Source organism: Neodiprion lecontei, chromosome 1 (genome assembly GCF_021901455.1).
Source record: "Neodiprion lecontei isolate iyNeoLeco1 chromosome 1, iyNeoLeco1.1, whole genome shotgun sequence".
Lineage (NCBI taxonomy): Eukaryota > Metazoa > Arthropoda > Insecta > Hymenoptera > Diprionidae > Neodiprion > Neodiprion lecontei.
In genome coordinates this window covers 37,921,456-37,945,511 of record NC_060260.1, presented here as the reverse complement: position 1 = coordinate 37,945,511, position 24,056 = coordinate 37,921,456, and the positions used below count along the sequence as shown (strand labels likewise).

General features: G+C 38.2%; 1 long non-coding RNA gene across 2 annotated transcripts in view; it reads right to left on the bottom strand.

The window, feature by feature from the left end:
* Positions 1-23,337, bottom strand: part of LOC107216669 — a 75,627-nt gene extending 52,290 nt beyond the window's left edge. Inside the window, exons 1-2 of one of the 2 annotated variants that reach the window (XR_006902536.1) lie at positions 23,201-23,337; positions 22,974-23,083 (exon numbers count right to left, since the gene is read on the bottom strand). This is a non-coding gene — a long non-coding RNA (uncharacterized LOC107216669). The remainder of the gene's footprint in view (positions 1-22,973; positions 23,084-23,200) is intronic. The other variant, XR_006902534.1, reaches the window with a different exon arrangement.
* Positions 23,338-24,056: the final 719 nt, after the last annotated feature.

Sequence of the window (24,056 nt, the reverse complement as noted above, 5' to 3'; positions counted from 1 at the left end):
TGTCCCTCTGCATCCCCGCTTCGCCCCGTCGCGCTGTCGTCAACCACCCTTCTCTTCTCCTCCTTTTATAGAACACATTCGTACATAGATAAATATACGTAAGTACGCATACAGAGGCGTTTGTTGAAACACGTGCGGCCAGCGAGAGCCGTGGTACAGTTTATTTGAAACCTACTCGCCTTTCTTGTTTCAAACTTATTTCTTACGCGATTTGCGCGCCATTCGACGATATTCATACGACAGCTTTCCTCCGTTTGCCCGAGTAGCTTATTCGCGGCTTTCATCAAAAACACAAGTGGGTATAATTTATCGCGCGGATATTACAATGCGAAAAAAACGGTGGTACGATTTTTTCGTTTGCCTTCCGTTCTTCAAATATATTTTCCTCAGCCTCCAATCGATCGCTAGACTCTCGACGTGGAGAAAATTGCTTGACAAATTGCCCGGAATCGGATCAAAATAAATACATATTGACAGCCACTGTGATTAAATATTTCCAACTAACATTTCAATTAAATTCATTGATTAAAGTTCTCTCAATTTGTATAACATTTAACTTACAAAAATCGACCAACGCATCTACGTTATAAGTCATCGATTTCAATATACTGAAACGAACTTTGTCCAAAATTTGGAAAAACAACAGAACGGACAAAGAATATTTTCCTTTGTACAGTTCAGCGTATCGCTCTGTCTTTTCTGGGTGTTTATTAGGGGTGTACTGGATACACAACCATTAGAAAAGCGAGATGCGGTCGAAAGCTGCATCTGCGCATCATTTGGAGGTATTATTAGGGCCGAAACGCGGCTCGCGAAGCGCAACGCGGCATATTTCACTTGTCTAATTCTTCTTGCATCCCGCGGCAGTGTTCAGAACTTTCACCTTTTGTCGCTTTATTTGCTGCCCCGCCGCTCGCCGCGTTGACCTAGGCACAGCTTTTCCCTCACAAGCCTTCTATTCGCCCGAGGTTTTCCTCTCTTTTCCCGCCCCCCCCCTCTCCTCAGATCGTGAACCAGGCTGTCCTCTTGTTCCGCTCTTCGACTCTCTAACTGCGCAGTTCTGCACCGCTCCTGATGCTTTTTTGCAACGCGCGGAATTAACGCTTCCCCCCCCCCCCTCCACCCCTCTCCCTGCAGCTCCATTTTCAACCAGTGGTTGACGGCTCTCCGAATGCCAAACGCACGCGTTTTGCTGTTTTATTCAACAGCTGACAAAGGAATTCGATTGCAGCGGACGCTTTTTAGGCATCTTCGGGTACTCGTGGGTGGATTCTGGGAATTGGTCCTCGCTTAGCGGTGAATGTGAGAACTCTTATTTGGGGGGGGGGGGGGGGGGGGGTGATCTTTTGAGAATTTTTGCAAATCGAAAAATTTTAAGAATCTTAGAGTCAAACTTCTTGCAGATGGTAGTTTTAATTTTCGCAAGTCACATAGAGAAGAAAAAAAAAAAAAAACGGTCACAATAATTTTATACCTTGTGAAGATTTTCTTTTGTGAGCAATTATAGAATTACACGGAATTTCGAGCCTCATCGAAATTGGTCCAACGATATGTATTGTACAGTGTAATTGATTGAAAATATCGTTCCGCCTGTAATTAATTCCTACGAGTCTTTATTTTCGAAAATTGAACTCGATTGGCACAAGTTTTTATTGGTGTATCGTTAGAAGCGTATGAATCGTATTGTGGGATCTTTGTTATCGAGGAAATAGGATTTCAACGGTCGTAAATACCTCGGGAATTAATTTATGACGGCTATATCGTTGTCATGAGTTGTATAAATTTTATAACCGAGAAAGGAATATAGGATACCTACCCGCAGTAAAAAAGTACCTTATAAAGCAATAATGTATATCTAGTAAAAGAGTTTGCCCGTCGTGCCAGCGGGAACTCTGCGAACGGTATTAATTCCGCTATAAAACCGCGCGGGTTACGAATTTCGAATAGCTATTTGATACATTTATTCAAATTTCAATTAAAGAAAAAAAAAAAAAAAAAAAAACGACAACCGAGGTTCACCATTGGTGAGAAATATTTTTCGCTCCAATTTTTTCATTTTTTCTTCCAGCAATTAGTGCTCCGTTTTTGTCTGACGCAGCGATCGACAAGTAAGTATGTCAAAATGGTTGCCTGTTTCGTCGCAAAATTGATGAGGGATAAATATAAGGAAGAGAAAGGTTGTGGAAAACAGAGAGGATAATCTTGATAATTATGAACCCGAGGTGAAATGACTGTGGTAACAGTGATACAAGCGACTACGAGTAGGTATAATCTTGCGTAGGTATGATATTATAGATGGTGTTCCGAATAGGATAGTTTCAAAGAATTCTAAGAATCGGCGAGTATAGTTTGTAAAATGAACTCGGCCGCAGGTTTGCCTGGAAATAAAGAATATATAACAGAGAGAAATAACCGGTCCAGCACTTCTCGGTGATGCGGGATGCGGGATGTTGGTCGGTGGTGGTTGGCTCCGGACCAAGTATTCTAACACTGAGTGATACGCGTATATGTACAGATATACATGCGTGCCCGGGGATCTACACGCCCATCGTGTGTAACATAGACACGCTTATCTACATATCGCGAAACGCCTAACTGCCGAGGAAACAGCTCGCCGCTTTGTGTTATAATATCCGCGCAGGTTGCCAGTGTTACATTTCGATGAAAAACACGCCGATTTATCGTCTCCTCGGATTCACCAAAGAAATTGGTCACTTTTGTCGACCCATCGTCGACCATCCGGTGCTCGGTTTCGCCACTTCCTTATTCCAAACACCGTTTGAGCATATGAAACCTGCATATTTAGCCCCAGCTTCAGTCTGTCGGGTCTTTTCGACGTATCCGTCACTTTGAAATGGAATAGCTCCACTTCAGAAGTTCACCTTCGTTGGAAATACTTTGGATAGGCACGAATCTCTTTCAGAACTTCTTCATCGCCAGATAAATCCCTTCTCGAACTGCGACGCAGACTCTTAACCCGGTCAGGAGTCTAAAAGTTCCATTGAGGAATTAAACTCCTCATTGAAGATCAGTTTTTATACATAGATACTTACGATCAATTATTACGAAGTAACCGACGATGAACATCCATCGTCTCACTCGTGACGGTCACGAGTTCTTACTTGTTCGTAAAGTTATAAGCATGATGCATAAAAATATCGAATCAGTCTTGCGGTGTTCTGCAACATGTTCACCGTAATTGTACGAGTGATGCGGTTTTCTGATTAGTTTTTGTCGGCTCGACCGGACGCAACATGTTGATATAAATATGTATTGGTGGCATCTTATCAAGACTGTTATGTCGTCTCTAAGGTATTAACACCCCTTGTTACATCAGAATGAGAGGAGAAGAGAACACAGTAGTTATGATCAGATCGAAAGATCGTATCACCGTAACTCCGGATAGTTCGTTAAATGACTTTTTCATATTTTCATGAAACCCCGGAGGATTTCGAGATTCGGATCGTGATTTAAACTTCCTGCGACACGCATCGTTCGGCTCACGTTATAAACGTACCTTATGTCAAAACCCTTGTTCCGAAACAGTGAAGCGTGTATAACATCTTCCGAGTAGCAACGGCTCCATGGTCCGAGGGTAGACATTCCGTACAGAGGACTCGAAAAGAACTCCTAACCGCATCCTTTGCCGCACGATGAGCATACTTGGTATAGAGCGAATATAACGGTCATTATTCATTAACACAAGAATGGAATTCTCCCCCATCACCGTCTGACGGTCCATGGGCTCTATTAATACTTCGGTCAGAGAGACGAGTCGGTGCAGTTGCCATGTGTAGGTGAATCTCATGTGCCGCCAAGAGCCACAATGCCTCGGTCCATTCCATCGCCACGCCACAATGACCGTAGAGCATTTATTTGACACGTTGGCTATTTGACCCAAAGAGATCAAGGGGTTACACGAACCAGCATGGAGGGTTCCAGGCTCCTAACTCATCAAACCAACACACGCGTGACATGGAGATTGAAACCACCACCACCACCATCGTCACCAGCCTGCAACGTGGTTGTGATGCAGTGACTCACGAACACGTGGTTACAAATTACTCTTTGCGTATCGGTTGTGCGTAGAGCTTCTTTGCACCCAAGGCATCAGCAGACTCCGAACCTTTCTTATAACTCCTTTGACTTCGATTCGAACGCGACTACTTCATGACCATAACCAACGATCAGTGATATGGTATACCACGTATACTATATAGCGTGTTTACCAGCGATCACCGCACTCCCATTTCAACCAGTGCAGCAGTGGATGGTACGAAATCGTCCCACAGACGCTCGTATTTTCTCCCACAATCAGTCGAGTTATGTTCTTGGGAACCCTGCCTCTCTTCCAATATTACACTCCTGCAGTGGTGAAATCTCCGCTGCTGTCCATGTAATACCACAACAACATATAACTATTCTCCGCTGAAGAAGAAGAAGAATAAAAAAGCACGCACACACAATTCACGACTGATTAATGTTCGGACCTTTTTATATTGACCCTCTTCAGCCGAGCATCGTCGTTGTAAAACAAACTTCTGAATCTCTCTGCTAGGTGAAACGTAATATCTGAGATTGAACATTTTGTAAATCAATAATGATTATTGAAAATGAATGACGTCCTTCGTCAGTCAATGGCGAAAAATTGTGAACCGATTGTGAAAACAAAATTCTAATCCTACTTTTGTTTTGCATGCTGCGTTGGGTGACCCAATTTTCGTTTTGTAATATCTCCAACCGTAACGGTTGCTGGACGGTACAACCAAACCTTATACCTACAACACGCGAGGAGATAATCATCGAAACAGATGTTTTCACGCATTAATTTTTTTTTTTTTTCTTCTCGTCCATATAATTTAGGTACACACATACATGCGCCGTGAGCCTTCTGACGTATATAATATTTATGACGTAGCTCGGCGGCCGATTCTAACTAATGATGGGATGACTCTAAGGTCCACAAAACTGCCAATGCACAGTGGTTCTTTATCTATTTATTTATAACGTGTGAAATGCGTTTTATATTCGACTCACGATCAGATTGGACTGCGGTTTAATTAGCGTAACTGGACTAATTGTAAGTTGTAGCTGTAAAGATAATATTGAGATTTGTTGTGAAAATAACAAGGCGAGGGTTTTGGTTTTCTTATTTTGATGCTGTTTGTTTAAGATTGAAAAACATCGAGTCTCCTCTTCGGGAAGAATGATACAACGGTGCGATTACTGGCGTCGGTACATCCAAGTTATTACAGATATGGGATAGCCTGAAAGAGGCATCAGCGTCGTTATCAGCGAATATAACGCATGAGTCATTATTCTCGCTTCACCGAATAGAGACTCGCTAGCACGAGCATGCACTTTGCGGACTTTGCGCTTTTCGCCTTTATAAACGAACAAAGAATCTAGGTTGGCTGACGATCCCGTCGCAAGCAGGCGCCTTCAGGACCTGCGGCTTGACGAGTCGATAAGCGATAAGGACCCTGATTGTGGTTAATAATTGTGCAGTGTGCATACACATACATACACACACCTTGTACTCCGTGAAGAAATATTGAGCGGATCATGCGAGGATTGCGGTTTTGTCGTTGTCATCTTCCTTTCTCTCTCTTTCCTTCTTCTCCATCACAACGAATATGTATATCGTCACAATGCCGTTAAACTCGACATCATGCCATTCGTCGTGTCAAACCTCTTGAATCAGTGACCAATTTCTTTATTATACACATGCCGAGTGCTCGGGAAACATTCAATTGTAACAGTCGACAGGAGAGGCCGATTCTGGGTACAACTGAGTGTCGATTAATGTCGGTATAGAAGGCGATTCTGGATATAGATTCCTATACCGACATTTACCGACACTCAGCTGCGCCCAGAATCGGCCTCTTCTATCATATAGATTCCCTTACCGACATTTACCGACAAACAAACTCCGTGTCTGGTTGACCTGATCGTGAGATGAAGAGAAAAAAAAAAAGAAGAAACGAAAATCACGAAATTCATCGTCAGCTGTTACGTGTATTCGTTATATCGTGTATACTCTTTGCACTTATAAAATCTAAAGTCGTCGGCAACGACGGATCGTGCATTAGAGAAATAGCGGAGATGAGATCAAGTTTGCCGGAGGTGGGGTAAGAGAAAATGCAGCAATACGGAGTCTGGTCACGTACGCGATGGTAAACAGGCCTCTGTGCTGTGCTCGATGTATCGGCGACGACGAATTCTAGCCAATTCTCAATCTCTTAAATCGTCGAACTTTGTCCCGTGACATTTTAATCACGAGGCTAAAAACGTATATAAGAACGATGCTGAACTGAAACGTACGGGAAATCCCTGCGTTTGATACTGCAGTATACTCGATAAGAATTTATTACCGTCAAACTGTAAATATAAATGTATATTTATAATGTCACAGGTCGTCTCGTATCATCGATGTTGCGGAAAATCGTACGTTCATTTGGATGAATTCACAAATTCTCATTCTTTGAGACTGTTGCAATTTATGAAAAAAAAACACAGAAGGATAAATAAATTAAAAGCTCAGATTCTAAATGGATTTTACTTTTCGTATTTAGTTAATCGATGAAAAAACAAATCATATGTGATCTAAAAAAAATATGCTTTCACAATCTGCAAACACTGACAATTATACAATTTTTTATAATTCTGTACACCGATTATTAACGATATCCGAATGAATTTAGTATAAATATTTTGACGACAGTATAATTTTAGAATATAATCTTACCGAATATAATCTTTCTCAACGCTCCATCATTTCGATAATAATTTGTTACACGAATGATTTTCAATGCAGTTAATTAGCGATAATTGTTAAACAAACGATACGTATATATGTATATACCTATAATACGATGGGTATAATTTCGATTTGCAAAAGAGAAGAAAAGGGCACGGCGCGTCGTCTCGTAAGATTCGGGCAGGCAATAAAAGCTGCATGAATTCTACAAGCTCTGTAACGAAATTGGCTTCGTATTCACATACATGGCAGAATAAGATAATCTTTCTCCGACTGAATTCTTAATACGCTTTACATGTTGCATACCGCGATGTATATATATATATATATATATATATATATATATATAATTGTATACATACATACATGTACGTGCACTTCGGAGTTACGCGAGGCGATGAGTAAATAATTACATAAACCGTAGGATGTACTGAATATGGTAAATAAAAGGCGGATAAACGCGAATAGCGTGGCATTGAGCTGCTCGTTTCATTTACTTTCTTGATCTTCTTGACCTTGTGTGACAAAGCTCGGGATATGCGAGCTTTAGGACGCGTGGGAGAGAAGGAGAGTGACGCGCATGCCGATGTTGGATAGAAAAGAACCGGCCCTCTTTCCCCGGAACTTGGTCGTCGCCGTAAGTCTGCAAGCTCAAATTTATACCCAAGCTCGAACCTTGCGATCAAGCGCGTGCGAAAAGGAATCCGAACCGAATAGGAGGACGAGGTTACGGAATGAAAAAAGCTCCGTTGGTGAAAAAAGTTATTCGAACCGGTGATTAACGAGGAAGCGGCTCCGTCGCCTTCGAAATTTAATTCGTATCTCGTTTATTTTCTCTCATTTCTGCAGATCTTTCAGACCCATCTCTGCAGGCCTCGATGGCCGAAGGGTCCAGCCAACCTTGACCAGATCCTGTTCCGAGCACTGCGAAATAATAAAGAATTTAAGGAAAAAAAAACTTATCTTGGCAACGAACTCGAACAGAGTATAGAGGTCGGGTCGGGTTTAAATTTGCTTACCGTTAATATGCTGGAAATATGCAACGTTTATATACGCCAAGCTTTCACGATAAATCGACAGAAGATTAGTCGATGCCCGTAAATGCATGAATCCTGGGAAATGGTATCTTTATACTGCAGTCTTACAATCGCGCCAAGAAAGAGATAAAGAATGACAATGAAAAAAATTTCATTTCTTGTTGTAGTATACAGTAACTGGAAAATTTCAGAAAAATTAATATCGCCACGTTAATGGTTAGAATATTTTTCATGCAATTACAAGAAAATAGGGTACAAGAATAACTGTTTAATGCAACTTTGATTCTGTTTATTTGGTTGACTGCATTTTTTCGGTCGAAAACAAAAAATATAATGGTACAAATGACGACAATGAAAAAGAATAATAATACAATACTAGGTTTACCGGTGACAGCTATGCAAAAATAATTTTCATTTTGTATCGATAATAATATTTTGTCGATTAGGATAAAACAATGAAGATAATTTGGATATATCGCTAAAAGATCCATTCGAATACGAATCTATCGTTGTAAAATTAATTATTCCGAACCCAGAACATATCGGATGGAAATAAATTTGTATGGAATAAAACAAAATCTTTTCACTAACGCCAAGTAAGATAATTATTTGATATACACAAGAAACAAGATCTTTTTATCTCGAAGAAATTCGAAAGAATATTCTTTACGAGGGTTGGAATGGGGTTAAAAATTCCTGCGTAGAAACGAAAGCGATCTCGAACCGTATCACAGAGCTCGTTAGTCAGGATCGGAATATACGTATATGTATACCTCTTCAGGCTCGCTGTAATCTGTGTTTGGTTAACCAGCACGTGTTTGTGCAGCTTATCCGTATCTAACGTAAACCTTGCCTTCGACGTACTTCGATCCTTTGTTGCAGCTCTCAGAGCCTCGACGCACGCTCGTAAACTATTACAAAACTTCTCCTAAAACGGCGCATAATTTATAATTCGATGTAAGAATATCGTGGGCGCGACCTCCTGTCGGACACAAGTCCAACAACACACACGGTGCGTTCGTTTCGACAATTTTATATTACAGGTTCGTGTAACAGGGAGTTGGAAATTGCGGCTGCAATCCGACTGGATCGATTTTATTCTCAATTTTCTTTCTTTTTTTTTTTCCTACTTTTAGAACATCAAGGAGAAGTAAGCAGTTGGATGAACTACAAATTGTCTGGAAATTGTCAATTCTTCACAACCGTTTGGCTGCTCGCCATTCCTTGACCGGAAGTCGCCTATTTCTATCAAAAACTAATTGATTTTAGTAAGAAATTTCTCGTTGCCTTGAAAATCCGGATACGAGTTGGGATCCAAAGATGATAATATTGCACTGAAATTTTTAGTACCGGTTACCACAGAGTCCTTAACTATTTTCATTCTTTACCAAAATCGAAAAATACAGTTCTAGGTAGAAAATGAAAATTAGTTTTCTAGCCGTTACCGGAAAGTCTGGTATCCGTTGCTGTTCTTTCTCATTACGATCGCTGTTGCTATATTTTCATGTAACGTTGCCGTTAAAGCCTTATTTAACTAAAAAACTGATTTTGCGTTGCAATAACCAAAAAAGGATCGAAAATAGCGAAAAATGGTTAGGCGTACCTCATTTTTCGTAATCCCAACAATTTTCAAACATTTTTCTAACGATACCTGTTTTACCCAATTTTTCTAGTTACCGTAAGAAATGAAATTTTTCTCAGTGTGATGAAACTCGTTCGAAAACGCAGTTCACTTCGCGGCTTGGTTTGCTAAACTTAATTTATAATTTTGTATTTTAAACCGTGTTCGGTATCTGATTAAAGGAACTTTGAAGAAATAACAATTTCGCTACACGTTTTACAAAAATATTTCCATCTTCTAGGTACATACGCGTCTACGTTATACCTACGATGGTTTATCTTCGGTCGAAAGCGTATGAATTCCGAGGACTTTTTATTATTCTTCAATCATCATAATGCCGGGACAATTTCCTTCGGGGTGAAAGTGACCACCCTGTATACAACAACCGTAATATGCATATGTGTGTTTACGATGTATGCAAAGTAGACGTATGCAAGTATTATGGTATGCGCTGCGGTTGAGTAGGGCAAGGCTGGACTTTGTACAATAATCTCTTTTCTATTCCTCGCGTTGATGCACGAATATATATATATATATATATATATATATATATATATTATTTTATATATACGTTTCATGCATATCCATATACCTGTATAAAACCATTGTGAAATAAATATGACGAAACGAAAGAGTGCAATATACGTATAAAATCGAATCAAAGAAGAGAACAAATACAATTGTAACATTGTAAGTGTAAATGTTTCTCGTCAAATCGTATTATTTTTCACTCTAACCTTGGCGTACTTTGTACAACAATTTCTCGGAAAATTGTTTAAAAGTATAAAGTCAAGCTTTGAAACTATTCATAAGAGCACGAAGAGAACGTGTATATATTTAAACCGCGTATCTTTATCCAGGTACAGATAAGCCTCGCACGCAAATATTTAATGTCTACAAATATATACTCACATACGTATTTATTTGGCAGAAATACGGGCCGATATACCGAGAAAGTTACAAAATATATTTGGCAAAGTTTTTCATCGGCTGGAAAATTGCCAAACAGAAACTTGCTCACAGTCTTGCTATAATTACATAATATATATTTTTAATTATATACATGCGTAGATATATTCTACATAATGTCGTCTGGTTATTGTTTTTTCCTCTTTCATATTTGCTATTTATATTCTTATTAGCTTTTTTCTATGCTCGCACGGTCTCGAAAGTTCGATTTATTCTGGCAAAAGTAGCGCTAACGGTTTTTCCAATTTCAATTGTCGACGTCAATTTTCTTTTCTCGCTATTGTTGAGTAAATATTTCATCAAACCGATCATATACGAGAATATAAGAAGCTGACTTTTCAATGCCTTTGACACGTTATTATTTTTTTATTTATTTATTCATTAATTTTTTTTTTTTTTTTCGTGAAATGAATAGAATCGTTCGCATGTCGTCGCTTTTCAAAATTATCTCTGTACTATTGTGTCGATAATAATAAATGCGTGTAACACTGAAGATGATTAAATCGGCACTATTTGTGCAAATTTGCACAACTGTTAATACGTAAAATATCGTTGCAAAAGTCGTTCCGCGGCGTGAAATACGACGACAGATTTTCCGCATATCGTCGAACGCTGGCCGGAATTTAAAAATCGTGCGAGTTGAAACAGGATAATATAAAAAAGAGAAAAAGAAATAAAAAAAATCATTCCACAAAGATTTCCAAAGTACAATCAACGATCTGACCATTTAATGCAAAAATCTCGTCACCGCAAATCTTTCGCCGCTTTGTGCGCGTGATAATTTTTCAGAATAAAAGATAAGAACAAAAAAAAAGTGGTTAGTCGGGGAAAATTCAAAAGAAATGACAAAGGATAATTCGCCGATGCTAATTATTCTACAAATATAAATATATCCTTCGTCCTCGAGCGAAAGAATTATTCCCACAATGCTTGGATAAATAAAATATAATTGTATTTGAATTGTAATAATCATCTATGAGTGTATAGAAATGTATAACATCGAAGAGCTAACGGTAAATTCTATTTGCTAATTCCTGCATATATGTATATATATATATATATATATATATATATATATATATATACATATGTGGGCGCTGCCGCATATATGAGGCGAGGTTAATTAATATCTGATACCGTAATTTATTAGCATGCGGTACAAGTAAGTATTAAACGGTTTCGCTGCCTGTTTAACTCAACATTTAACCAGGAACTGTTCCCCGCAGATATCGCCAATTCGATTTGCGAATTCCGCGAGCCGCGTGATATATTAGTCAAAGAATTTTTTCGCCCGTAATAACGAGAAAGAGAAACGGGTTTGAGGTACAGTGGGCAGGATCAAATTTCTCCTTGCCCGTATACTGGAAGACGCCTCCGAGATTTTAAGGTCGCTCCGATCGTTCTACCATACTTTTTTTTTTTTTTTTTTTTTATCTATTTTTTTACTTTTCCCACCGGAAATTCCTCGGGGCGTGTATTTTTTTTCTTACTTTGTTTTTATTTCCAACGGGAAATATTTCATTTTAAAGATTTATCTCAATATCGAAAGATTTTACATCCCACATTCTTTTTTTTGCGAAACAATTGAAAAAATGAATTCACGATCGAATTGAACTCGGTAAAGGTTTGTAAAAAAATGTTGTAACATCAGGATGAAAAGAAGAGAGAAACTTGCGTGAACAAATAAAACTTCACGTCTGTGTACGATGTAACATACACAGAGATTATGGGTATACCTGTGACATTCACCGAAAGTCTTTATTCGGATGCAAATGCGTGTATAATTTGAGAATTTGTATGCGCCGCACTCACCGCATTGTGTTTTTTTTTTTTGTCTTCATTATAACGCTTATATTATACCTATATAAGTATATACCGGAGGGTTAAAAGTAGGTTCCCAATTTTCATATGGTAATTCGCGTGTAAACATCGCTCAGGCTTGATGCTTATACAGGTATGTATTATAGATTTCGACTTTCAATGCGTGTCTGAGGTGGTAGGTATAAGTACGTGTGCGTAAATACAACTAGCGTCAAGTGTCGCCGCGTGTCCTCGAGTCAAAGAGGAGGTCCTTCTCGGCTCATAAGGATAAAAATTGATTCCTTTCTTCTCAAGTTACACGATTTATATGCGCATTTATACACACCGAGGAAGACGGAAAAATAGAGGGGAGAAGAGAGAGAGAGGAGAGAGAGAGAGAGAGAGAGTGAGAGAGAGAGGAGAGAGAGAGAGGAGAGAGAGAGAGAGAGAGAGAGAGAGGAGAGAGAGAGAGAGAGAGAGAGAGAGAGAGAGAGAGAGAGAGAGAGAGAGAGAGAGAGAGAGAGAGAGAGAGAGAGAGAGAGAGAGAGAGAGAGAGAGAGAGAGAGAGAGAGAGAGAGAGAGAGAGAGAGAGAGAGAGAGAGAGAGAGAGAGAGAGAGAGAGAGAGAGAGAGAGAGAGAGAGGGAGAGAGAGAGGGAATGTAGAAAGGATTTTCAGCGTTGAGTCAACGCAGAGAATCGTTTAGTATATTATAATGTAAAAACTAATCGTGCAACGGGCGTTGACTTGAAAAAATCAGAATTTTTAATCGACTGAAATTTCATTTATTTTTTTTTTATTTATTTTTTTTTTATTTATTTCAATATCAACAGATTGTAGAGCGTAGAATTTACTGCGTTATGATTAGAACCCTTCCATCCGATCCACCTCGAAATGATAAAAAAATCTCGTGGGGGTAAAAAGTAAAATGGCCGATTGATAGAAGGACCAAAATATCGAATTTTTAAGGACACGTACTGAGAGACATTTTTTACCGCAATCGAAAAATATTGTTTTAGGTAGAAAATGAAAATTACTTTTCTCTCCGTTACTGTTCTTTCTCATTACGATCGCTGTTGCTATATTTTCTTGCAACTGTTGCGAAAATTTAATGCTTGTGCAACGATAAACTGACGTTGAAGCCTTGTTTAACTAAAAAAGTAGAGTAAGAATTATGCATTGCAATAACCAAAAAAGGATCGACAATAGCGCAAAATGGTTACGCGCACCGCGTTCTTCGTAATCCCAACAATAAAAAGTTTTTTTAACGATACCTGTTTTACTCAATTTTTATAGTTACTGTAACAAATGAACATTTTCTCAGTGCGTTAATCTGATTTTCAGAATTATCATAATACATAATGTCCAAGTATGGAAGATTGAAAATAATTGAAAATTGAAAATCGCGACAAATTTTGGCATTCCATATTCTGACCTTTCTATTATCTTCCTCCTCCGTACTTCATCTTGCTACATATTTTAAATTCGATAAATTAAATCTTCGCTTCATTAAAAATTCCACATTATGGCGCATCTGTTATTCAATCTCTTTAAATTTTCACCCCCACCCCGGTTCAAAAATGGTACCTGCTAATTTCCTTCACACTCCTTTCGGGCCGTAAAAAAAATATGCCTAAAGCTATTCGAAGAAGATGCGCAATCGAATTAATTCTTCTCGAGACGCGACTCGGATCTTGGAGGAATTTACGTGTCTCTCTCTTACATACTTGTAAGAATAACGACCGAGTAAAATAAGTTATACGTGACGTTGCCTCGGGTTCTGGATCTGGTGGCCTACTTGTAACATTATTTCATCGGCACTGCGAACCCCACGCACAATGCTCACTGTGCGATATGCTTGTAAACATTATATAAATATGTGTGAATTAATCTATACGCACACGCACGCGTGCGTTCGACGTATGATAATGTAAGCAATGACGTGCGAAAATTATGCGTGAAACGGAGTGAAAATTCAAACGGCGGAACTTGTAACGTAATAACGCGAAGCTGATAATACGCCGAGTAGCAAGCGTCCGCCATCACAATGCGCGTACAATTAACGTCGCCCGCTCAATTATGCTAAATTAAACTAGAATTTATCACACTTATTATTATACACAGCTTTGCTGCAGCGCGAACGCCCGTCGCGATTAATCGCCTTTCGTAGGCTGAACTTGAAAGTTCGCGAAGTTGGCGAACTGCATGAACGTCGAGAACGACGATTCGTGTAAGAAGTTGGAAATTAAGATGATGATTAAGTGCGATCAAGACTGAACGGTTTAAAGATTGTACGGATTCTCATTTTTCGAAAGAAGAATTTTTATCCTGCGGTGAAAATGTGTACGAAGTGAGAATGACCAAAAATGATTGATTTACTGTTAAATCGATTATTTTTTCCCGATTAATCGAGTATAATCGATTGTTTTTGAAACTCGATTAATCGACCGACACGATTACTTTTTTTCATAATTATATTTTGTTTTTTACTCCCACAAACGATGCGATAAAACATTAATTCGTGTGATTAGAGTATCGATTATATTATCATTGTCTTACTTATTAATTACCTATTTGATATAATAAGTGAAAGATAAATGAATATTTTCATCTGAAATTGAAAAATATATGAATTATGAGAAAAACTTTTCCGCTATTAAGACTACATACCGAAGCTTACGAAATTTTGGTTTCACGCGCACCGTTTCAAAAAAAAAAAATACGAAATAATCGATGCGTCGATTAATTTTTACCGATTCAATCGGGTCGTGTTCGATTATTTCTTTCGGCTCGATTAATCGATGCATCGATTATTATTCTCAGCTCAGTCGCCATCGTAAGTACGAAGTTGTCGATGCTTCGTACTTTACGTTAATATTTGAGTGGAGAAAGTTGCGAGCGTGGAACATGCAGCGCTTAAAGTTCAAGTGCCAGGTAAACCGATCGCTTCCCGATTTCAAATTCCAGCTCCAATTACGAATGTCTGAATATCGAACTACCGCCATTTTCGGAAATTGCAATTTGTTCACTTAGGTGCCAAGGTGACAAAAGAAAAGAGAGAAAAAAATAAACGACAACAGCAAAAATAAGTTATCGTATGGTTTACGTATCGTCAAGCAACGCGAGGAAAAGCCCATTATTCGTTCGGCGATAACGAAGAAAGATATCGCGGCAATCATCATCAGGTGGGTTTTAAAAAGGTGTTAACGGTTCCAGGAATCGGCGATACAGAATTGCCGTAAGGTGGTTCCAGGATTTGGAACCGCGGTTAAACGATAAATTTGAGAAACACTTTGAAACGGGAAACGGGTCACTAATAATCATTACAGTAAACACGTTATACGTGCGATCCGGCATGTCTTGGCTAATAGTTACGCGATTTCTGGGAAATGCATAACTGTACGCAAACAAGGTCACCTCTCTGAAACTATTTAAATAGTTCTCACATCCAAACATCCACGAGTGTAGACAAAATTACAGAAACATTGAAATCCGCAACGATTTATGGCAGCAAGATTCGTTCCGATGTTTATGGAAACCCTCAAATCACTTTTCTAGCGAGAAGGCTTCGCCGCTCAGCGCCATCTGGCGAGTTTTTTTGTTCGCAAAGTTCTTTATCCCGATAAAAAAAGAATCTAAACGCTTAAATTTTTCGTACGTGAAAATTCTCTGCAGTTTTATACACGTTTCAGAATATATAAAATTACCTGTAATACATACCGGATAATCTCTTGAATCTTGAAAATCAACCGCGCACGCGCGAGTTTTATCGGCTATTCGCGCAGGCTGGCCATCCGGAGTTTTCAGCCGTCAAACTTTGTTTCCGGCGACGATGTAGTTGATGCGAATTTTCGAGGTTAGAATCCCAAATAATTGCGGCAGTGACTCGGAAAGGTTTGGGAAGCATTTGTTATCGGGTCGGAAAGTTGATTCTTCAAAGAACGGTCGGAATTCAATGCTTACGCTCTTTGAAAATTCAAACGCACACATTTTGCGTAGGTTGGCCCGCCTGCATCGCAGACAAAAATATCGCCGCGGGAAGATTTCGCCGACCAATGAGATCGAATTACTCGGCGCACGCGCGGTTGATTTTCAAGTTTCAAGAGATTGTCCCGGTATGATCGTAAATTATCTTCAATGATGTAATAGAGTCGCGTTTCCGGCTAGTTTCCTTTGTTCCTGACTGTTCGAAATTCGTTTATTGTCTGTATCAGAGATCGTTGTAACGATTGCGGTATTATTGTAGGTACATATATGTATATTCTTAGAGCGTTGTAACACAGAACGCCGCATGGCGTGTGTAATGCATACCCCTCTGACCTTGTCACACATAGTTAAGGTATTTTAAACGCGTTTGCCACTTAAGGAACATGTAGGCCTCACGCGCTGCGCAACCTTCGGTCTTATGACCATTTTCAGACTCCGTTATTACACCGGCTGCTTCGATATTCGACGACGGAAATCGAACTATCAAATCGCATAAAGCAACAGCCTGGAAAGCCTAAGCCGAGTGCTAAGTGAAACGAAAACTTGACGGCAAACGGACTGTGTCTATTTTCTTATTTCCAATTTCGCAATTTATCAAGGCAAATTTATTACTTAGGCATAAAAGGCAGGTTCACCGTATTTACGGTTTTGTTTTCTGTCTCCAAGATTCGTCGTTAAAAAAGTAAACCTACTTGCATTACCGAAATTTTTCTAATTTCAATCAACACGATTTACAGATAAAGTAAATTTTACGTCAGTTTCAAAATGTACGGAGTTGATTTTTGTCTTAGCGTCCGATTGCATAAGATTGATGTTTTTTTTGTTTACTTTTCGGAATTTCGCTCCATCGTAACTTGAATTTTCGGAACTTTGAGCCGCCGTCGTACCGACCGTTCGAAACTTTGTTGTTACGTAAAGGTTTGATTCATTCGCTTCAAGTTTCGCGAGCAAAATAATTCAAAATTAGGCGCTTTCGTAATTTGTCAAATTCGCAACTTCAACCCCGCCCTTTTGAACAGTTCGTCGAGCTTAGAATTAAACATACACGAGTAAACGAACATCCATCTTCACTTATCACTCGCTTCCGGCGAAATCAAACGACATCTAAACGACGGCTTATGCACTGCATAAATAATTCAACTGGCGCGTACAACAAAACCGCAAATGAATCATTCATTTTTGTTCACGCCGCGTTATAACGTGAATTGCATAAAAGCTGACGCTTTCTCAGAAATCAAATTACCAGGTATAAGTACACCTCGTAGTACAAAGTATGTGTACAACACTATTTTACATGGAATAGAACACAGTCACCGTCTGTTATCAAATACCCAATATACGTTACATGTTACAAGATACACACACATGTGACTACAATGTATGCGTACATAAGATGTGACGACGGAACGAAACGCGTGTCGTGACGTCAAAGATAACGCGCGTGATCGCGGCACGTATGTTCTGTGTACATATTATATGTACATATATGTGTAATATATACACGTGTATAACTTACGTACGTATAGAGTCCCAGAATTCTCAACGATAAGAAAAATCAACTCGCCCGCGCATTCCGTGACGGACCTTTTTTTTTTTTTATCTTTCCTTCTTTCTTTCATCTAGGATTTTCTCTGTCTCTCTCTCTCTCTCTTTCTCTTTCTCTCTGCCATTGTTCACACTCCTATTAGTCATTTTCGTGAAAATCAATTCTAAATCGAGAAAACAAATTTGCGCTGGAGAAATAAGAAAAACAATTATACCTTATACATATATATATATTTATGAATTCGATTCTTGCACCTAATTGCGGTGTAAAAAATTATCGCCACGAGCGTCTGAATCGACGAGGACAAGATTTTATTGATTTTTTTTTTTTTTCCTTACCTTACATATATTGAAGAGAAAATTTGTAAAACTTCACACCCCGCGTGGATCGAGTCACGATCGTCGTTTTCTCAGTTTCAGCTGCTTGTTTCCTCCGTTAACCGAGACTCGGAGGACGAAAGAAGAAATGCAGGAAAATAAAGCGACAAAAATAAAAAAAAAAGAAGGGTCAACTCGCGAAAAAGGATGAGAGACGAAGGAATGTTCGCACAGGCAGAGTTAATTCACTCAGCTATCAAGCGTATAAGCAAATGTTGAGTGTGCCTTTACAGCTGCATGTACTTAAGCATCTTGTACATACATGTTAAATAGCGATACAACACATTTGTACATTTTGCACACACGCACGGATTACTTATAGATTTTACGGTATGTGTTGCCCGACTACAAACAACGACGGGACAGAAACGAAGCCGTTCTCTGTCAGCCTGTGTAAACAACAAACACTTAACAACGATTCGTTTATTCAGTGGTCATACCTTATACGTACATACTTATCTTCCTTGAAAATTTCGCGGCAATTGAAAATCCGGCCCGATTTTTAGTGCCCGCGAAAATAATTAAAGTCACGATTTTATACATTCGTTATATATATAGAAGGTTTTCCTTTCGCGATATTCCGGAATTCTTTAACTACCGGCAAGTATTGTACCGCAAGATTTTCGTTTGCTTTGGGATTTTCACGATTTTGTAAGAAATAAATCGCATCAAACGGGGGAAGAAGAAGAAGAAGAAGAAAAAAAAAAAAACCAATAAGGAACATTTACGGGGTTCTTAGCTTTAATTTTTACATGCAACGATATTACCCAGCCGTATATATGGAACAGTACAGATCCTGTGGAATATTACAATATTTCAATCCATGAATAATGTTTTGATTGGTGTAATACACGATATTTCGCGATTGCTTTTTTTTTTTAGCACTTTTTTGCATCGCATTTTAACGCGTCTATAATTTTTTGGTCGGCTTTGTTTTTTCATTAACGTTAATTTTGTTCTTTTCAAATTAGTCATTATCATCATCATTATTATTGTTATCATTATTAACATTACACAGGTACCAATCGTAAAATTTAATCGCGACACGCCAAGTTTATTTTATGTCTGTATAAAATATCATATTTCCAACGGAAATTTTTATCTTCTCATTCGTCTCGGCGTTTAGAAACGTGATATTCTTGCAATAAATATAAATTTTTCTTATCGTTCAAACTACTTGATTCTCAAATATATACACGTGCGGTCTAATATCGCAGTAATAATATATACATTGTACTTTTTATTCTACACGATTTATTATCCCCAGATTATTAATTATATTTTCGAATATTTCTTATCTAATTATACCACCTGTACTATTATAATCGCGGCATATTTTTTTTTTTTTTTTTTTATACTCAGCACTACAATTGACAAATCGATCGAGAAATTTTCAACGATTCTTATCGAAATCTCGGTACAAAGTTTAGCGTTTACCTAAATCACAAAAGTGTTTACCAAAGTTGTATATAGGTACGCATATATACGAACACAAACACGCATAAACATTTCGAAAAGAGGAGGAAAAAGGAGCAGGAAAATAAACGCGCAAGATAAGAGAAATGAGAGATGAACAAGAAAAAAAAAAGGAAACAAAGAGAAATAATAGTAACTAAATAAATAACGAAAAGAGAAGAATACCGTACAAAAAGCAAAAAAGCAAAGCAATGGAATAAGGATGGAGAGATAAAACGCATGCAGGTTTATTTTCGATGGTTATACAGACGGTTCATTGAACCATCGAGGATTATACAGAGTGTAAAACGTATAACGCACGTATCTACCTCTTATTACATTATTACTATATATATATATATATATATATATACACCTTGCAGTGTGTACATATGGAGCTCTGCTTGTATTAGATTAGAGATTTGGGTTGTCGATGTTTGCGCTTATAAACTGTCACGCATCGCTGGAATATTTTAGTGAAAAATATGTTCAAACTTAACTAATATACGTTATTGTAGGACTCGTTTTACGAATGTTTAATTTTCGAGTTACACGCGTTATGCATTTTTACGTATGAGTTTACGTATCACAGTGTTTTATACAGTGACAATGAGAGAAATTTTTATTTCCGGTTACCGCTCAGTCCGTAACTATTTTCATTCCTTACCACAATCGAAAAATATATTTCTAGGTAGAAAATGAAAATTACTTTTCTATCCGTTACTGTTCTTTCTCATTACGATCGCTGTTGCTGTATTTTCTTGGCAACTGTTGCGAAAATTTAATGCTTGTACAACAATAAATTGACGTTAAGACCTTATTTAACTAAAAAAGTAGAGTAAACCGAATAAAACAATTTTGCGTTGCGATTACCAAAAAATGATCGACGATAGCGCACGATAGTAACGATACCTGTTTTACTCAATTTTTCTAGTTACTGTAACAAATGAAGTTTTTCACACTGTGCGTAGTTGAAAAATAATTTGAAACAAACAAGCAGGAGAATTGCGATGGAAAAAAAAAATAAAAAAGAAGAAAGAACGAAACCACTCGTCAGAATGACGAAAAAAATTATTTATACGTAACTTCTAGTCGAACACGTAGACTTGATTGAAATTTCAACGACTTGAATCGAACGATTAGTATTATTATACCTCGCGGTAATTATTACATTCGTATTATACCGTTGAGAAAAAATTAGATGTAAAATTTTTTTTCAATTGATAATTATTCGACGCTTCTTTTTTTATTTCCTTCGCTGTAGACCGAAATTTGCGAGCGTCCTAATCGCATCGTTGTTTGTTGCGTTAAACACGATCAGTCTTTCCTTTTTTCTCCTCCTATTTTCAGACACCCTCAACTATCAAGGCCCCTGAGATAAGGCTGTATAACAGGGCAGATAACCGAGTGATATATCGCGTACGCGATAACTCTTCACGTACCCCGTATAACACCTACGTTATCATAGCTCGAGATGACAAAATTGCGCCTTGAAAATTGTTGGAACGTCCTTTAAGATCCTCGCTTTCATCGATCGATCAATTTCTAGAAACACGATAGATTCAGATACCTGGATAATTCGATTAAATTCTGTGTTCTCAGAAATATGCCGAATCGTCATCGACGTAACTTTTGAACATTGTTCTTCGGCCCTCGCTCCAAATACTGGTCAAAATATAAGTCTGCACAATTATCTCTCTCTCTCTCTCTCTCTCTCTTTTTCATTCTCCAATCGGTTTTGTACAATCTTAATTTAACTTTGACCAATTATACGCGATCGTATATAATTCGCAAGTAATTATACAGCAACGGTTCACATTACACGCGGATCCTTGATTAAAAACCGCTTCAATTTCAACGTTCTTTTCTATCATTTTTTAAATTCTCTTTAGTTTCGAACGATTCTCCGCTATTCCATGTACACCCATTATATATCCATATATTATACGTATATAGGTATATATTCGCATTATAACTACAAATTGAATTTATCGCCAAATAAAATATTCCTATTATACATACCCTATAATTACACGACTAGCCATCAATACGTATTAAAAGTACATGTGGCTTTTTTTTTTTTTTTGATGATTTTTTAATACTTCTTTGGGCGCGTCAATAATTTTCTCTCCGCACGGTTCTTCTACATATATTATATATGTATACAACGCATATTCGTTCCTTCCTCGCACTCCGCGGATTATATTCTTAACGGTGAAAGTTTTTCCTCTCCATATAATACTGAGATTTATTTATACGAGTTGGAGGTTGAAGTAGGTTCATGTCACCCACACAAGCACGACGCACCTTGTACGGAATCGCAGGTTAAACTTTGCCCCTTGTGGACAAAACACTCCAAGCTACATCGACGTGTTGGCAATAACTTCTGCGAATATTGCTGCGACTACCTTTAATGTATGTATATATATATATATATATAAATATATGCATGTATTCCGTTATTACAACAAAAGAAAAAAGAGAAAGAAATGAAATGGAAAGCGTTCCCTTTGTGACTCTCAAGAGACGTAGCAATATTTCAACGTCTTGTTTGAGGGAAAAGAAGAAAGAGCGATGTAAAATGTAATTGATAAAAAGACAAAGGCCAACGTATAAAATATTACCGTAAGTCTGATACGCTGGATACATGAAACGCTTGTAACGATTCGAGTAGTTATCCAGTCAGTTTTCAAATAGTGAAAAACTTCCGGAATCTTGCAGTATTTTCGTACCCTATAAAGAAGAATATTTCTACTTGCGGTTGGTAAACAAAAAACGAATAAAACCAAAGTTTCCAACTACAGCAAAAAAATGTAGCGCGAGTTGCGCAGAGATAATAGAAACTGCTTGAATTCTACGAATTTACTAATGCGATTTCGTAGAATCCGTGCAGTTTATTTATTTCTACCTCAGACGAAAAAAGGTGCTGGGAGTGTTTTTGTTCAGTATTGTATTCGGATAAAATGTGGATTCGTCAAAGTCGAAATAGATCATACCCTTAAATCCTTGTTCGACTAAAAAAATACACCCGATAGTCGCGGCCTCGAAATGCTTCGTTAAAATAGAAGCCTGTTTCGACTTGAAGAAGCGCCTGATGTGGCTAGACGCTGTTTCTGCGACACAGGCACGTATCGAGGCCTCGCATCGGTCCAATTTAAGGAATTATTGTCGTTACTTAGGGCCACTTAGGGCCCGTACTGCACGTACGAGTGTACAAGTATTATATTTTTGTCAAGGGAGGCCCAGAACCACTTAAACACTCTTCGCCTCGTGGCGATAATCAGCTATTCATGTTCCTCGCTCTCTCTCTCTCTCTCTCTCTCTCTCTCTCTCTCTCTCTCTCTCTCTCTCTCTCTCTCTTCTCTCAAACACACACGAAAATGCCCCCGGCCAACTACGGGTTGACCTTACCTAATTGCCTACCTTATTTTCAGTCACCTCTTTCTTCATCCCCCCCTCCATGAGGCTGACACTGCGATTTCAAAACCGTTGCACTGCACGCCGGAACTTCACTGTTGCACAAATAATTGTCACTGAAATTTATAATTAAAAATTAATATTGAATAAATATATTATTTATCGAAAGGCAGATCGGACAACGCTGCGTTATCTTCTCAGCCATTCAGATTTTAGATTCGATTTATTCTCACCGGGACCTCACCTCACTGTTTACAATAATTAAGGTAGGTACACAGGCGGTTCATTTCCCTAATATGAAATCAATGCACTGCGCATCGACACTTTTATTAAAAGTTATATTTGCCGACCGGTGGGTTTCGCAGTTGGCTCAAGACTGAGCCGGGCCATTGAATTATGGGTATCAGACCTGGTCGAATCTCAACGGAAACAGACAAAATTTCAACAAGGTTTCGATAGATCCTGACAGATGGCTAACGATGCGTTACGATTATATAGGAATTACTATTATGCACACGGACATTGAACGCTGCACTTTTCATTCGGGTTACGATAATATGTCACAGAGTATTTGTAATTGGTAAAAAAAAAGAAAATAACCAGCCAGAAACTTCGTACGAAAATTAAAGTCTAAGAATATCGATACGATTATATGTAAACAATGTTCATTAATTGATTACCGGTGATTCACTATTTTTTCGGAATCAAATCTGAAACGAGTTTTATTTATGTAGAAATTTTACCTGTCTCTGATCAACGTATCATTTGTTTCTCCTGTTATATGCGTCGCTAGTCATTGACACACAAAATTTCATCACAAAAGACGCTTGTTTCAGCTTTGGTTAATAAATTTAAACAAAAAATGAAAATAGCGAGCCACTGGGAACGTATTAATGAACATTAGCGTACTTAACTCAGCATTGGTGGATAAAAGGAAAAAGAAAAAAGAAAAAAAAAAGAAAGGAAAAGTATACAAGAAATTACATTGATAAATCTATTTGTCGAGACCTCGGCGAAACGCTTATCGACTAAACTTGATGAATTACTTTACAATAATCCGTTGGAAATAGCGGCACTGAAATTGAATCT